This window comes from Dermacentor andersoni, chromosome 1 (assembly GCF_023375885.2).
Source record: "Dermacentor andersoni chromosome 1, qqDerAnde1_hic_scaffold, whole genome shotgun sequence".
NCBI lineage: Eukaryota > Metazoa > Arthropoda > Arachnida > Ixodida > Ixodidae > Dermacentor > Dermacentor andersoni.
Window position 1 is genome coordinate 326,159,852 of NC_092814.1, and position 16,781 is coordinate 326,176,632.

A 16,781-nucleotide genomic window follows, 5' to 3' on the forward strand; every position below is an offset into this window, starting at 1 on the left:
GTGTAAATGGCGGCTGTATGCATAAACTGGTGCCTTTGTCTAAAGTATTGATGTGGTGAAATTACACACAGTTCAAATAAATTAATTTTAACCCGATTATGAATAATTAGAAATAAAAATCTTAATCTGTCAAACTTCGTCCATAGTTCTAAAGCGGAGAGGTTTGCACAACTGCATAGTTCAGTAGGAGAGTGCATGCGCTGATATTCATTAAATATGAATCCGGAAGCCAGTCGTTGAACTCTGTCCAGTTTGTGACGGTTAGTAGCTGTGTGAGGGTCCCATACTACCTTAGCATATTCAATAATTGGCCGTATTATTATCTTATATGCCAGGCTTTTCACTTCAGGAGTTGCGCTGTACAGTCTTCGCCTGAGACCCCACAGAACTTTATTGGCCCTGCTACATACTTCATTCATGTGCGTGTTCCAACTCAAATCTGGGGTAAATATTAATGCAAAACATTTATGTTCTGTTACTCTTCTTAGTCCAGGAGGACCGATGCTGTATCCACTGAGTTCAGTGATATTTGCCATTTACTACACCATTGTAGGAATTTTTGTTAATTGTTGTTGAGGTCTAACTGGTCTATATATATAGCCTATTATATATGACGCAGTCATCTGCAAACAGTCTTAGCGGGACGGTTGTATCAGAAGGCGAATCATTAATAAAGATAAGGTATTATTATATATGAACAACGTTGTTAATCCGGCTATAGGTGACGCACGTGGTCTTTCCTACGAATAGTAGCGAACGACAGACTGAGTTTGGTGGGCAGCCGGCGACCGCCACTCGCGATTGCGACCGATGCGATGACGAGTCACGGACTGTAGTTACATAAGACACTCACCCCCCCCCCCCCCCTTTTGTTTTTTGAATAAGGAGCCGAATTTAGAAAGCTTTTCGTTAGTAAATGCGCTGTTCTTATCGGTCGGCCGCCTTCGCTAATAATACGCCCAACAGCATAATTGACTGCCAGATGCTCTTACGAACGGTTCAAACGTGAGCACATTCTCGTGAATACGACCCCAAAAGCCGAATTCACCGAAGTTGCCATCGGCAAGAGGTCTCTGTCACTATCCATCCACGTCCACGAATGTGCTGGATATCGTGGCTATATACAGCTGGCGTGCCTTTTGCCCACGAACCGTGCTATATGGCGTACGAAGCGCTTTCTATAAATACGGGCGCCCTCAATGCGCCCAGATCTTGCGTCACAATCGAGCCATGGAGGCCGCGTATTCCATCTCATCGGTGCCGCAGATAAAAGCAGCTCCCGAATCGACCAGTTAAATTCACCGCGGCAGGGCGGCCACCACGCCCTCCTCCCGCATTCACAGCCCACCGAGCGCGCCCCTAGCTCACAAACAGAATGGCGTACGCCAAGGCGTGGCGTCAGGCGCGACATACACGCGCGCGCACGCAGTAGTGGCTTGCAGGCGGCCGTCGCGCCATCGTGGCTTCAGCAAGGACAGCCGGCGGCGCGCGCGCCGGCGTATAGACGTTGTTGCCCCATCGGTTGCGGGCCGCCCGCCCAACGCACAAAGGGGCCCCCGAATGGCTCGAACGCTAGATGCCCTCGTTCATCTATTCCTTCCTGTCACACAGCACTAGCCAATAACGCCCGGCTAGCGTCAAAGGCTCGGCCGCCTGGAGCTTCCTTTGCAGAAAATTTACTATACGTTCATATCTTCTCGTCGGCCGCGCAGGGAACAGTGAAGTCCATTACGTCATCAGCAGCCTACCAAATTATTTGTTATACAGGTCACTTCGTTGTAAAAGGTCGCGCACCGCACCACTCACAACAGAACCGGGACAGAATTATTCCGTCGGTATACAGGTCACTTCGTTGTAAGAGGCGTTCGTCGCAGAGGCGCTCGACTGTATTTCAAAGTCGGCCGCCTTCTCTAATATGGCCGACGTCACGATTGACTCGCATTTGCTCTTGCGAACAGTTTTACAGCGTAAGCCTTTTTTTTTTTGATGAACACAGGCCCTGCAGTTTTTCGACTGGCACGCGGGCCCGTTCTACCCACTGCACTACAGCGCCGCGCTGACGCATGCACCCGAAAGCAGTACGGTCGCATGCACTGTAGGCGACAGGTGCACCCAGGAGTCAGTAACAGCTGTCCGCGGTCCATTTGAGACGGCCCTGCTACGCGCGCGCACACACACACGCACACACACCCTCAACGCAGTGAGCGACAACGTGACAGCCACAAAGTGACCCCGCTGCCTGCGCTTCCACAAGTGTCTCGTGTTGCGTTAGGCCTCTGTGTGTTCAAGCTATACATAGCATATACTGCGTTCTATTTCTGCCTTTTTTGCTGCCCTCGGAAACACAAACAATGCGGCGTGCTTTCATCGTCTGTAAAGAGACCTTTCAGAACTGTCACTGAAATTCAGGGACGCGAATCGATCGGCGAAAGTGTGTACGCATGCAGCGTCCACGGATTGTTTGGCGGGCACAAGTGTGGCGGCCAGTGCACCCTCTATATGACAGTCATCCTGGCACTCGGTGCGGTGGCTCTGTGGCATGTAGCACTGTTATACTGCTGAGTCGCGAAGTCGCCGGTTCGAGTCCCGGCCGCAGTCGCGGCGGCCGCATTCCCGTAGGAACGGAGTTTTACAGTGCCGGTCTATTATGTTTACACGCTTCCACTACGGCGATCGAGAAGAAAGACGTAGCATTACGGCATGCAAACAATCATCGGTCAACGTCACAATTGTGCCCCAAGGGCGGCACATTCAGGAACGAGTGATATAACGAAGTCACTTTTATCTCTCACCAAAAACAAACGCTCTACGCGAGGCCATTCCGTGCGCACTGACCAACTGTTTTTTCGGACTGGTATTTATCCACGATATTGCACTTTGGGTGCATTTCATAAGCCCCATTCATTTATTTTAAATTGGCTTACGCGTGCTTTTTGCAGTTCAGCAGGAGTGGGCTTCTCATGCACTTTAATTTAACCTAATTTCGCACTGAGGGAACAAGAGTTTGAAAACGGGCGGAATGCCCAAACGCTCGCGCACTTAGATTTAGGTGCCCTTTAAAGGACATTAAAGGGCAACACTAAATACTTTTAGGGTCGCATTCTTTCAAGAGTCTGCTTTCATTCATTTGGCCCAAATGGTAGATTACAAGCGGATAAAATCAAGGCCGCGGCCCTTCCCTCTTTGAATACCGCACGCTATCCGCAGTATCAGTGTGCCAATGCTACGTCACGGATTTCAAAGTGTTTTTGCATGTTCTGGTTGTAACTAGTGAGGAGAAGGAGTTCTCAAGAACGCGCCAGGGAGATTATTTTGATTCCTGTAGAACGCGAAATAATGCTGTTTTCTATGAACAAAAAGCTATAGTTACACCAGAACAGAAACAACCCAAATTCGTGACGTCACGAGCAGCTAGTGCGGGAACTACAAGGTTGCGTGATTGCACACACGCAGTAGTTGCACACACGCAGAGGCGTCCCTTCTTCCTGCAAGCGCGGCGTGGAAGTTTACGGCAGAGGCAAGGCTTACAAATACGGTGTTGCCCTAAAGAGCCCTGATCCATGGCCGATAGCGCACGTATAGGAAAGACCGCTACAACGGTACATTATGGTTTCAGCATCCGGCAAAAGAGCATTACTCCGTTGCGTCAGATGTGACATATTTCTCGAAATGCATACGAAGGAAATTAGCAGATAGATGCCTGAAATTTTCCTTCTTTTTTTCTTCTCTTTTCAACCACTCCTCTGCTGAGAAGCGAGACCTACATATCAGTTCACTTCCTTATTTTCTCACTAAAATGAGAACAAGTTGAAACACTACTACTAAAGAGAAATTAAATTATGTGGTTTAACGTGCCAAAACCACTTTCTGATTATGAGGCACGCCGTAGTGGAGGACTCCGAAAATTTCGACCACCCGGGGTTCTTTAACGTGCACTTAAATCTAAGTACACAGGTGTTTTCGCATTTCGCCCGGATCGAAATGCGGCCGCCGCGGCCGGGATTCGATCCCGCGACCGCGTGCTCAGCAGCCCAACACCATAGCCACTGAGCAACCACGGCGGGTACTACTACTACTACTACTACTACTACTAATATTATTATTGTTGTTACTATTATTGTGTTATTTTTAATATTATTGTAATTATTAATGAAACAATGAAGATGAACAAGATATATGCAAGTACGCCATAAAGGAAAAGCAGCCTCAAACAGCCGAGTGAAACAAGTTCTCGCAGAAATCTAATATGCGCCGCAAACGAAGTACGGAGGGCGCTTCGCACTTTGTACATTATCTCTTTTATAACAGAAAACCCGGAAGCACCCGGAAGAAGAAGATGAAAAAGAGCAGGCAACAATGACAGTGCCAGTCAGCTGTATGGACAACCACAGTTCAAAGATAGATAGAGGGGAGGCCCTCTTAAGCAAACAAGGGAGGAGTTTCACGTTTGCTGCAGTGCGGCGAGTAATTCTGCGACATTAGCGTGAAATGTGCGCGATCACCACGTTCAGAGTCAGCCACGACCTGTCGCGTGTCGCGCCAGCTTTCAGACCTCATAGGTCGACTATGTTGCCGTCGCAGCGGCCAAACTTGGCTGCGGGTAGACGCAGAACGGGGCGGGACGCCCACACAAAGAGGCCGTTCTCAAGAGAGAAAACTCTTGACCTTTAGCTCGTCGCCGGATATGAACGCGCAGCAGCCGCCTCGGCTCGCTGGAGCTCTCGCGTGAACGGACGGCATCGAGGAAAAATATGAGATGTGACCGCACGAAAATTAAGTACGACGATTCGCAGACGCAGCCAAGTGCGCACGCCATTGGCGTATCACGCCGTCGTCCAGTACAACAAACAAACAATCACAAATACTCTGCTAGTGGGCAAAGCATGCGTCCTGTGACTGCAGTCTAGAATTACGGGAGCGTACACCGCAAAGGACCTGCCCATGCAACCGCGCGGAAACTTAAGTTTCTTTTCTCCATAGCTCCCGTGGCCAGCACATGTATGCAACTGGTGTTGCATATGAATTATATGGCCGAACGACAGACTGCGGTCCTTTCTTTCCGTCAAACGTGCAGAGAGGAATTCACGAAGCCGTTTCCCACGAAGGTATGAAACTAAAGGTCAGTTTTCGAGCTTCGTATCACAGGAGAAGAGTTCGGTAAGAAAGATATAGCGTACGGACGGAACATCGTCTACAGTATCCGCCACTCAAAGGTTGCCGAAGAAGGAGTTCAAATGTTTTTTTCGGTATATTCTCAGAATAGTTTGACTTTACTGTGTGTACTGCACAAAGCGTTATGGTCACTATACCGTCGGAGTGCATAAAATGTGTCTGCACTACAACGGGAGCTGGCCGAAAGCGCAGCGTGCTACGAGAGGCGCAAACACAGCGACATTAGTCTAAAGAGCCGGCTCAGTATAGTAGTGCTTAGGTTTGGCACGGAGATGTTTTACTGAGCTCGCCGCGACGCCTCACAAGGCAGCGACGCCTGCTTCGACATGGACGAAGCGCGGCGAATGCCCACGGACGTTCGAGGCAAGCTCTATTCGTAAGCCACTCCCGCTTGCGCGGTCCCTTACGCTCCCAGCCGCAGAAGCGTTTGCGATACTCTCCGAGGCCCACCGAACCGTCGTGATTACAGGAGGGAGTCCGCAAGTTATTAAATAAACGAAGCAGATAAACGGCACGAATTGCTGGTTTAAATAATATTTAGATGAATCGGTGGCACCTTCTTGCGAAAACAAGCGTCACGTAGTACTACGTACCTTGTTGTCGTGCAGTGCAGTCGCAGAATGCACGCCCGTAAAGAACCCGAACCGACAACACACACACACGCACAGTGAACTCGAACGCGACCGGCTCTACACCGCCCCTGCACGGGCCCCATATCGCGTTGGTGGGGGGGGGGGGGGGGGGGAGATGCGGGGACAATGGGGCTTACTTCTTATCGTGTCAGCACAACGCTCTGGCATCAAGGGGGTTCTTGTGGCAATCGCGCCCGCGAGCAACCCGCGATAACGGTGCAGGAACAGATATATACGCAGTATGTGTGTGTCCATGCGCGGCACGATCGGGCCACCTCCCCCGGCGCAACGATGATAACGCGAGGAAGTTGCGACGCGTGGGCAAAGCTCGCTGTCGCGTCGCGCAATCGTCTGCGTATAGCGTGCAATTTCCGACAGAAAGTAACTAGTGGGAATTCTGCAGTTATATATATCACGCCAGGCAATATATATATATATATATATATATATATATATATATATATATATATATATATATATATATATATATATATATATATATTGCCTGGCGTGCTACTGCGGCAGCGAGTGTTCCGATTCGCTCGCTCTGCTTCCTCCAGGCGCGCTTGTGACGTGGCGTCGCAGCCAATGGGAACTTAGGTGCCGTTGCGCTGCTACAGACGCCGGCATTTTTGCTCAGTGGGTCATTTAATGCTTTCGCATCAAAAACAGTTAGGCAGAACAAATATCTATGATGTGCTTCAGCGCTTCGCTTGTGCGCAAGCTCCAAGCTTTCAGACAGGTTGCTGAGCCGCCATCTTGTTTGGTCAGCGAGGTATATATACACTGCGCCGTTCTCGACTCCGATGCTGTTCCCGCGGCTTTGTCGAAATTGAAACAACACTTAAGATGGCTGCTATCGCTTTGCTGTCTATTTGGCTCTCTATGTGGCCGTCTACAGCGAGTATTGAAACACAGCTATCATGTGCGCTGTATGCCCACGCGCTAATATGAGGATTCGCACGACGTACAGAATCGCAGAGCGTACGTCACGTGGCTCAGAACCACCGAATCACGCCATATGTAAAGGAACACCAATGGGCATCGCTTAAGTTACACTGGTGAAGTATTTTTACATATTATCAAAAAAGAAACAGAGACAGACTCATATGTCCCATAACTCCCATATCCGGTAATATTATGACATATGTGAACATATGGGCATTCATATAATGTCCCATGTGGTCCATATGGGATTATTGGATATGGGCCATGTATTTTTTTTTCGATAGGGCAAGACTGGATTTGTATTTGTTTGACAGAAACAGGCTGATTAACAACAGAGAAAACGGAGTGCTAAGTCCACGGCCCCTCCTGCCCCCCCCCCCCCCCCTTTTTTTTTCTTATTTTCTTTAGTTCTTATTATTATGTTTTTAATCTCGTGCCCGAACCGAAACGCCATGAGAAGCTACTATGACACCACGGATTTCAAAGTATTTTCTTTCCTTCCATGTTTGGGCCGGCTTTCTTCAGAAAAAGATATCCGAACTCACTGTGGTGAGCCTTTAGTTCCCTTATAAACTGCGAATATGTAATACTTCTTTATCGATAAGCTATTAACTAGTCCCGAGCAGACGTAGCACAAATGCTACGGCGAGCTAGAGCGGGACCTTCTAAGCTCTTACTTCGTTTCTGAACCTTTCCTCGTATAGCAATACTGCGCTCACGTTAAGATTGACGTTTCCATGGCATTCGAGAAGTGTACTTTACCAACAGAGCTTAAACGGACACTAAAGGGGAAAAAAAAATATTTCGGCTGTTCTAGTAAACTACCGTTGTAAAACGCAAGTAATGATAACAATAGCATAAAGAGACGCTCTTGCCGTTACAAGAGACTTGGCAAGTCAGAAAAGACGCAAGAATGAAATGCCTGTGGCAACACCATCTAGAAGTTCCCGCACCAGTTCGCCGCAACGTCATGAATTTTGACGCCGTCTACTCGGGTCTCATTAAGCTTTTATCGATAAACATCAGCAGCTTTGTATTCCAAGAGAGCTAAAGGCTGAACTAAGTAACACTGACGAGGCAGCCGCCGGCGTTTCGGTAGGAAATAAAAAAAAAAAGAATTAAACTTCAGATTCATTTTCTCTTATAATAATGAATTTATAGCGCAAAATTAACAAAACAAAGTCTGAAAGAATACTTTATCAGTCTGAACTGGTTCATAGTTTCGCAATTAAGAGCCCCTTTAACTTGACATGCCAATTTAGTACATCTTTAAAGAAGTCGCGAGCGGCGTAATTCAGTGCCGCCGAGTCGCGTCACGCCTTGGGCGCGGTATGAATCGACCTTGCTATGTCCGCCATCTGAATCCACCAGATGACGCGCCGGACGCGTCCAGGCTAACTAAATAAGCGAGTGTTTTCCGGTGCCATTTCGCGGCAGCGCCCTTTCTTTAGCTTAGTACACACAAGAAGTCGTCGTTATCGTTATTCCCCACGTCGGTAAGTGACAGCAAAGGCTCTCTGCGATAACTCGGAGGGGGAGGCGATAGGCTGTCTTCCTAGACTTCTCTTTTTCTCCTCTTTTTCAAGCGACGTCCAAAAGCCACAGTGACCTCCTCCGATGACGTATATATACACTCTAAAGGCAAAAGGTCGTTGCACTTCACTGTAAGTTAGTAACTGCTTGTCGCGTACGTTACCAACGTGCTAGTAACAATCACACAAAGTCAATTAACAGACAATGAATTCAAGGAAAGCATAAACACGGAGCTGTAGAGTAAATTATGAACGACAGTTAAAATTGCGATAAGCTTCACATTTACAGGAAAGGCTTCAAATAGCAAAGGCGGAGATAGGGAGACAGTAAATGCGCTGGGCATTGGAACGTTCCTATCTAACAACCATAGCTGAAGACCCCAACGATCGGCACATGGCTAACACCGCGCCGGCAACCACAACTGCGGAACCTCAAACTAATCTCGCCTCAACCGAATATATGTTGCCATGCACCGCATGGGCGCGCCGGAAAGCGTACCTCATTTAATTGTTTCGTTCATTCATTTCTATTCGCCGGTAGGACAGAGGGCAATGCATTATGAACCACTTAGTGCAAAAGAGCGTTACACATGTTCCCCACGACGATCATTAACAAACAAAGCAATCAGCCTCGTGGAGCGCACCTACATGCGAGTCAGCATGTATATACATACGCGCAGGCGACCAACGGCGTGCTCTATCGTACATCGCACTGCTTGCGCTCACAAGTCTCTAAGCGGCTGACGAACGCCCACAGCGGCCAGGAATATATCGCACAACGCCCTGCACAGGTGCGGGAGCAGCCAAATCGGTGTCGCGTGGGAATGCATATTGGATAGCTTTTATTTTAGCACGTTTCAAGTGAATACTGTTGGGACAATTAGAACGAATGACCGTGCAGTGATAGAGACAAAAAAAAAAAAAAAATTGGAGGACGCTTAAGCTTCGCCTTTAAGAGTGGAACGCGATAGCATTCAAAGATCCCTGGCTGCTTCTCACGCTTCCCAGCCAGTACCGGGCCAGGATGAATTTTGCTTCAACTGCGAGGCTTTTCTTTCGAGGAACCCGTATGGGTTTCCTTCGTAGCAATTTGCTACGTCGGGGTGGATGTCTCATTTTCGTTTTATTAATTACTTCTCTCCACCTTGCCGGCTTTCGCAGTACTATTACGTCAAACTGCAGCGTATGTAACCGTAATGTTTACCGGGAAACGCTCGCGGCGAACGCTATGCACGAAGGCGGGCTTTCTGGTAGAAACGCGACCGCTTACATGGGCCGCGATGGATAGATAGATGAATGGATAGATGAATGGATGTTATGAGCGTCCCCTTTCGAACGGGGCGGTGGGTTGCGCCTCCAAGCTTTTGCTGTTATACCGCGTAATGTCCTACCTAGGTTAAAAAAGAAAAAGAAATAAAAGAGAAAAAAAAAACCCCGCGATGAATTCCCAGAACCAAATTTTCTGACCCCCTATTATGAACCTTTATTTTAGCCTGAGAAATTCAATTAGTTCACTCAATTGTTTGCGTAACATGGAACGCCTGGGTATGCGTGGTTCGAACATCTTTTTGTCGAAACCACGTCCGACGCCTGACGCCGGCACGGGATCTTCTGCGACGCGATAATAACGGCAGCAGTGCAGATGTCAACAGCGAGTTGTAAAGTCTGGGCTCCGTCATCACCGCAGCTCACCTGAGCATTTGTTGGATATAATCGTACAACGCTTGAGCCCCGGCGGTCCTGGCGCCGAAAGGGTGTAGGTTCGACTCCGGGCTTAACCAGAGGGATAATTTTCCTTTTGCCCTATCGTGTAAGATACAGTGACGGAACGGTTCCAGACGAGCTTTGGAGGACATTCCGCCACGATTGCGGTTAAACATAATTTGTGCCACCTATAGGTCTATTTCACGGCAGAAGGGAATGGTGCAAGAAACTGATCACATTGAATTAATATTAAGGAAAACGGTCATGGCTTGCCGTTATGCGCATACAGCGCTCGAAGTTGGGAAAGCCATTCACATACAAGTCCTGCAGAAGGTTCGTCATTGAAAGACTCAAGAGCACGTGCGGCGTTGCATTTTAACGGAAGGTCGCGTTTTATAAAGTATTATTTACTACGACCTCTCTTTCTCGGTGCCGCATCATAAGTCTTCCGCGGCGACGTATACCACGCAGAGAACCGCGGCACACGTCTTTTGCCAGGCACATAGTCGCCGCTTTGAGGATAGGCACCGGAACGCGGCCTCACATACAGTAACGTATAGTGACGTCGCCGGTGTGACGCCTGCCACCGGATGCTGCCTTTCGATGGTCACAGTGTACTAAAATTGCTGTGCGCTGAGATTTCGGTCCACGCTGAACCATCCCGGGCAATAACCTATACTAGACCAACGACAAACCACTACACGCACTGCTTCGTAACCCGTCTCTGTGAATGAATAGACTCCTACGTAGCCAATAAATAAATAGATAATATATTGGCCCCTGCTTGTCCCGTGCTTGTGAATGAATGAATGAATGAATGAATGAATGAATGAATGAATGAATGAAAATAGATTGCTACGTAGCCTATAAGTAAAGAGAAAATATATTAGCGCCGCTGCTCGAGAGTTCTCGCAAGCTTTTGCATGCATCGAAAGCCTGTGGTACAATCAGAAAATGCAATCTTACAGAATGCACAGCAAGAAACTTCGCCGTGTATGCAGTGCGAAACGTGGTAACTACGAAATCCGAGAGAAATCATGAAAACGCCACCTCTTTGGCGCATGGCAAGGGCCGAGAGAAGGCTTCAGGAGGCAGGAATCGTTAGTTGGTCGAGTGCGTAATTCTAAGGTCACGATTCTCCACTGTGTGCCCACTTGTTCACATGCTGTGATGTCGTGAAGAACAACCAGCAGAACATACGACTGGCAATGCGATCACGATGCGCCTGTACCGTATGCACAACTCCAGCTGCTTGGCAACCATTCTGCCACGCATTTTCCCACAAAGGCGCCCCCATATAAGACAAACCAAGTGCTCGTTTCCGGTTACGAACAACAACACAGCGCGCCACTGACACGATTCTAACAGCGTTCCTCCTTTTGGTAAGCCCTTCAGGCTCATCGACGACGAAGCAGCTGCCACTTAAAACGGGATGCGGCGTCGGCGCATACCGCGCACGATATCAGTCTCGTGCGGCATACGGCGCTCCAGTGACGTCAGCCGGGTGACTCGTCTATGTCGTCTGCTACGCTCCAGATAGAATAGCTGTCTTTTGAACGCGATAGCGTTAAGGACTTAAGGAGCCCGTGTCGCGAAAAATCCGGCGTCGGTGCCGGCGTTGGTGTAAGCATCGGCGTCCCGCGTCCGGCGTCGGACATCCTTTCGGCAAAAACATTTTCGAACCATGCATACCCAGGCCTTGCATATGACGCAAGGAATTGATTGAACGAATTGAATTTCTCAAGCTAAAATACGTGGAAGAATCGTAAACTGCGACTTACACAAAACCTACAGACATGATGGCTCTTCGAATGTAATTTGAATATACGAGAAAACAATTCTGTTGCGCGAAAACTCAAACCCCCTTTTCAGCGTTCCTACAATGCGTAGACCGGAGACGGCGTCCGTCATTTGTGCACGCCGGCGAGTAAATATCTCGGAGTCCACGGAGCGGCGCGCCCGCTTCCTTGAAACACTTCCAGATGGCGCTCGCCTCCGCCGCATTGCTTAAACTTAAACTGGAAGAAAGCGGAAGAGAAAATTCCTAAGCGCACAGCCACAGGGCTAGACGAGGTTCCCGTTAGGCTGATAAATGAACTGGGACCAAAAAGTAAGGAAGCTCTGGTGAAAGCAGTGGAAAAAATTTTAAGAGATAGACGAATACCAGACAGTTGGCGACAAAGTAGAATGAATTTAATTTATAAAGGTAAGGGGGAGAAAGACAGAATTCACTCGTATAGACCGTTGACCATTACATCGGTAATATACAGGTTAGCAATGCAGGCAATCAAATTAAAGCTTCAAGCATGGGCAGAGAATAATGGCATTTTGGGAGAGCTTCAGAATGGCTTTAGAATAGGTAGGCGTTTGGATGATAACTTGTTTGTTCTTACTCAGTGTATCGAAATATCAAAAGCAGAAAGCAGACCGTTGTATGTGGCCTTTTTGGATATTACAGGAGCATACGACAACGTAGACCGAAACATATTGTGGCATATTCTGGAAGGGGAAGGCTTAGGTAACGATTGTCTACAGCTTTTGAGAGAGATTTACTTAGAAAATACCGTTTGCGTTCAATGGGAAGGGATGAGAAGCGCGGAGAAAGTTCAAATCAACAAGGGACTGAGGCAGGGGTGCCCTTTATCCCCGCTGCTGTTTATGATGTACATGGTGAGGATGGAGAGGGAGCTAGAAGGAAGTAATATCGGGTTTAATCTCTCATACAAACAGGCAGGTACAGTAATAGAGCAGCAACTCCCAGGTTTATTTTATGCGGACGACATTGTGTTGCTCGCTAACAAGCAAAGTGATTTGCAACGTCTGGCTAATATCTGTGGACAGGAAGGCAACAATTTAGGTTTGAAATTTAGTGTTAGAAAATCAGGTGTTATGGTATTCAATGAAAACAGTGAACAGACAGTGGAGATACAGGGCCAAGAAATACCTCGGGTAACAGAATATAAATACCTTGGTATATGGATAAACGAAGGCAATGGATATATGGAAGAACAGGAAAAAATCATAACAGTCAAGGGGAAGAGAAATGCAGCCATAATGAAGCACAGAGCGCTATGGGGATACAATAGGTACGAGGTCCTACGAGGTATGTGGAAAGGGGTAATGGTTCCAGGACTTACTTTTGGAAATGCGGTTGTTTGCTTTAAATCAGGGGTACAATCAGGGCTCGACGGGAACCAAAGGTCTGTGGGTCGTCTCGCATTGGGCGCTCACGGGAAGACTACAAATGAAGCTGTGCAGGGGGATATGGGCTGGACTAGTTTTGAAGTGAGGGAAGCTCGCAGTAAAATTGAGTATGAAGAACGGCTGAGGAATATAGAAGAAAGTAAATGGGCTGGGAGAGTGTTCAGGTATCTGTACAGGCAAAACATTGATTCACAGTGGAGGAAAAGAACTAGGAAGCTTACCAGCAAGTATGCGGCCTGTGGGGTGGGCAACACAGCAACAAAGGAGGTCAAGCGGAAAGTTAGAGAGGCTGAATTAATTTCATGGGTGGCGGCAATGGAAAAGAAACCTGCCATGAGTAACTACTTAAGAGGAAAAAACGAAATCAGGAAAGAAACCATTTATGATAACTCAAAGGGAAGCTCATTACTTTTCGAAGCGAGATCGGGATGCCTTAGAACACGCACCTATAAAGAGAGATATAAGAAGGAAGAAGAAGCATGTGCTTGCTGCGGTAAAGCTAGGGAAACGACTGAGCATATTTTATTAGAATGTGAAGACGTCTACCCAGCGGTCGATTTAGGCACCACTGGCCTCCTTGAAGCCCTTGGGTTCAGCGGGAGCAGTGGTAAAGCAAACAGGTCCGCAATAGACATTAGTAAGAGGCGATTGGAGGATTGGTGGAAGAAAAGTAGGGAAACGACAAAACACGGAGACGTACAAAAACACCGTTCGCAATAGGGGATCAGAAAATTTGGACGTGTTAGTTCATAGTGTTTTTTTTTTCTTTTCTTTTTTCATTGGTTAACCTAGGTAGGATATCAGGCAGCATAGTAGCAAGAGCTTGGTGGCGCAACCCACCGCCCCGTTCCAAAGGGGACGCTCATAACATCCATCCATCCATCCATTGCGGCTCATCTACCAGAAAGCCAGCCTTCGCGCATAGTGCAAGGTCCATCTAAATAGGTCGCAAAGCTTCCAACGAAAAGCGTGCCAAAACTTATCGCCAGGGATATCAGTTAGCGGTGCACGATTGAACGTGGCTAGGTGAGGTGGAGACAAACACTGAAGCTAGGAAACCTAAGTGAAAAAACAATTTCGAAAATTTTAATCAGAGTAATCGCACACGAGTAAATTTTCCGTTTCATATCTTTTTTCTGCACTGAAAGAACAAGCGTTATTTTTTTCTATTTCACAATTTATTAGTTCTTTCTTGGCGACCCCTACCAACCAGTGATTCTGGCGCAAGACTTGGTAAGGATGTGCAAGCCAGCTTTTATGTTGTGAGGAACGGCGCTGCTCACTTGAACGCGGCGGTTTCGTCCAAGCTTTTATTATTATTATTATTATTATTATTATTATTATTATTATTATTATTATCATTATTTCCTTGCGTGTTTCTTGAAAGTGTGGCGTGCGCTTCACTTCAAATTTTGCGTGAGTTAGCGCACTGTATTTGTTGGCGAAAAGTGTGAGTGCAGGTTTTTTGTTATCGCGCGAGTTCACGCTGCGGCATCCGACGCGCTTGTCTCGTCGTGACGATAAATGCGGAACGCCCCGCAAAGAAACGTCCAGCTATGTTCCGTTTACTCTCCGCAACACAGGCTCTGAGTGTCCGACGGGCAGCAAAATTAGTAAGTGGAGTGTTTTCTAAATGATAATCTGGGGCAATGTTGTCTTGTCTGATAACTGTTGTATATGAATACATGGTGTGGTACGGAATTGCAAATGATTCTGCAAAAAGGATTCGCATAGGTTGCTATGCGTTACGACTGTGTGCTGGCCATAGTACTTTTCATCACTGAAACAGGTTTGATTGGTCAGTTATATTGGTTGCATCATTCAAGATGAATAAAAGTGAAGTTGATTTTGAAAGCTCTTTGGCAGTGACAGTTATTTCCATCCTATTCGCTTACGTTCCTAAGGAAGCTACTGCAGCAATCGCCGTCAATAACAGCCTAATTACATTTACATTAAGACATACGCCACTCCTCATAGTAAAGAACACGCCTCATAGGCGTGTCTTGAGGCTGAGTCGCAAGGCCGCCTCAGCCTCAAAACAAAAATAAATGCTGTCGTAGCGGCCGCAATGCCAGACACTAAAGAAATTCGAACATTAGCGCCTAGCAGCGTAAGATACTGATGTCACTGCCATTTCCGGTTATGATGTCACATTTTCTTTTATTTTGTGCTTGCATATACCTTGCATAGTGTTCGCCGCGAGCGTTTCCCGGTAAACATTACGGTCACATACGCTGCAGTTGCCGGGAAGCGTAAGAAGCCGTCGGGGATCTTTGAATGCTATCACGTTACACCCTTAAAGGTGAAGCTTAAAGGGACACTAAAGTGAAAAATGATTTCTTCTGCATCAGTAAACTACCTTTCTACAACACCAAAAACACCACTCATACAACGACAAGACGTTTGGTAAGCCATAAAAAGTGCGAGAATGGAATACGGCTGGCGACGCCTACTTGAGTTCCCGCACCTGGTAGCTGTGACGTCTTGGATTTTGATGGCGTCTTCTAGCGCCTACTAATTATATATAGCGGTAAAGATTGACTACATTGTGTTCTAAAGGAACCAAATATTAAACATGGCAAGTTTCGGGAACCTTTACTCAGCCAACGCGGCCCAAATGCGAAAACATACTTTGAAATCCCTGACGTCACGCTGACGTACCGGCGCTGGGCTATCGGCGCGAAATTCAAATACTGATACTTGGACCTTCATTTTCTCATATAATAATCAAACTATTTTTTTGAAATGACTGCCTGCAGGGTTCTCAAACAATGCTTCATTAGTCTAAACTGATTTATTGTTTCGCTTTAGTGTCCCTTTAAGCGTCGTCCAAATCTTTATACGTTTCCTCGCGCTCTGATTGTGTGCTCACGTAGCACGGCGCTCTACAATTACCAGAGTTACTATACTAACATTAGACAACCTCTCATGAACATCACAACATCATCAAAATTTTCCGAAACCTTTGTCATAAACAGCTTCCTTGTAAAAAAAATGTCAACCATTCTATTCTGCGAAGATGGAGTGGTAGCCAAAGCTTACGACAGTCAAAGCTCTCAAACGAAAAACAAAGTGGAATGGCTGTGCGTTGCATGAGGATGCACGGTCTCGCCAGTCCCGATCGCAGGATGTCGATGTATTCCTGCTCCGATTTCACTTGGAATTGGTTCAGAAATTCCCGCACGTCCTCGCACTCGGTGTGTTCCAACGCCGCGTGCATTTCTCGAAACTTGGCCTTGAGCGCCTTGTGCATTTCGTTGGGGTTTTCGGTGGGCGGGAGCGGAATGATGACCATCGTTCTCCTGCTGGGCACAAACGGTGCGCCGAACCGGCACTTCTCCTTGTTCTTCTTGAAGCACGTGTGAGTGTGCTGGTGGTTCAGCGTCCACTCCCGTTGCAGAACCGACGTCTCAAGCGAAATGAGAAACTCGGCCATGCTGATCGTCTCGGACACGTAGCCACAGCAGAATGTGGATGTGCGCGCTTCCTCTCTGCTGAAACTCCACCCGGTTGAAGGAGTCCACAACGTTGTACGGCTTGAACGGAGACACCTTGTTGTCTTTGAGAATGTTAAGGATCACGTCGAACA

At 47.4% G+C, this 16,781-nt stretch overlaps 1 protein-coding gene across 4 annotated transcripts in view; it reads right to left on the minus strand.

Annotated features, from left to right (window-relative positions):
* Positions 1–16,781, minus strand: part of LOC126516415 (phosphatidylcholine:ceramide cholinephosphotransferase 2-like) — a 241,920-nt gene that overhangs the window by 108,419 nt on the left and 116,720 nt on the right. Inside the window, exon 1 of one of the 4 annotated variants that reach the window (XM_050166536.3) lies at positions 5,766–5,860. The exons of the other annotated variants lie outside the window; for them this stretch is intronic. The gene's annotated coding sequence lies outside the window, so the exon portion shown is untranslated. Of the gene's footprint in view, positions 1–5,765; positions 5,861–16,781 lie in introns of those variants that run through there. 4 annotated transcript variants of the gene reach the window in all.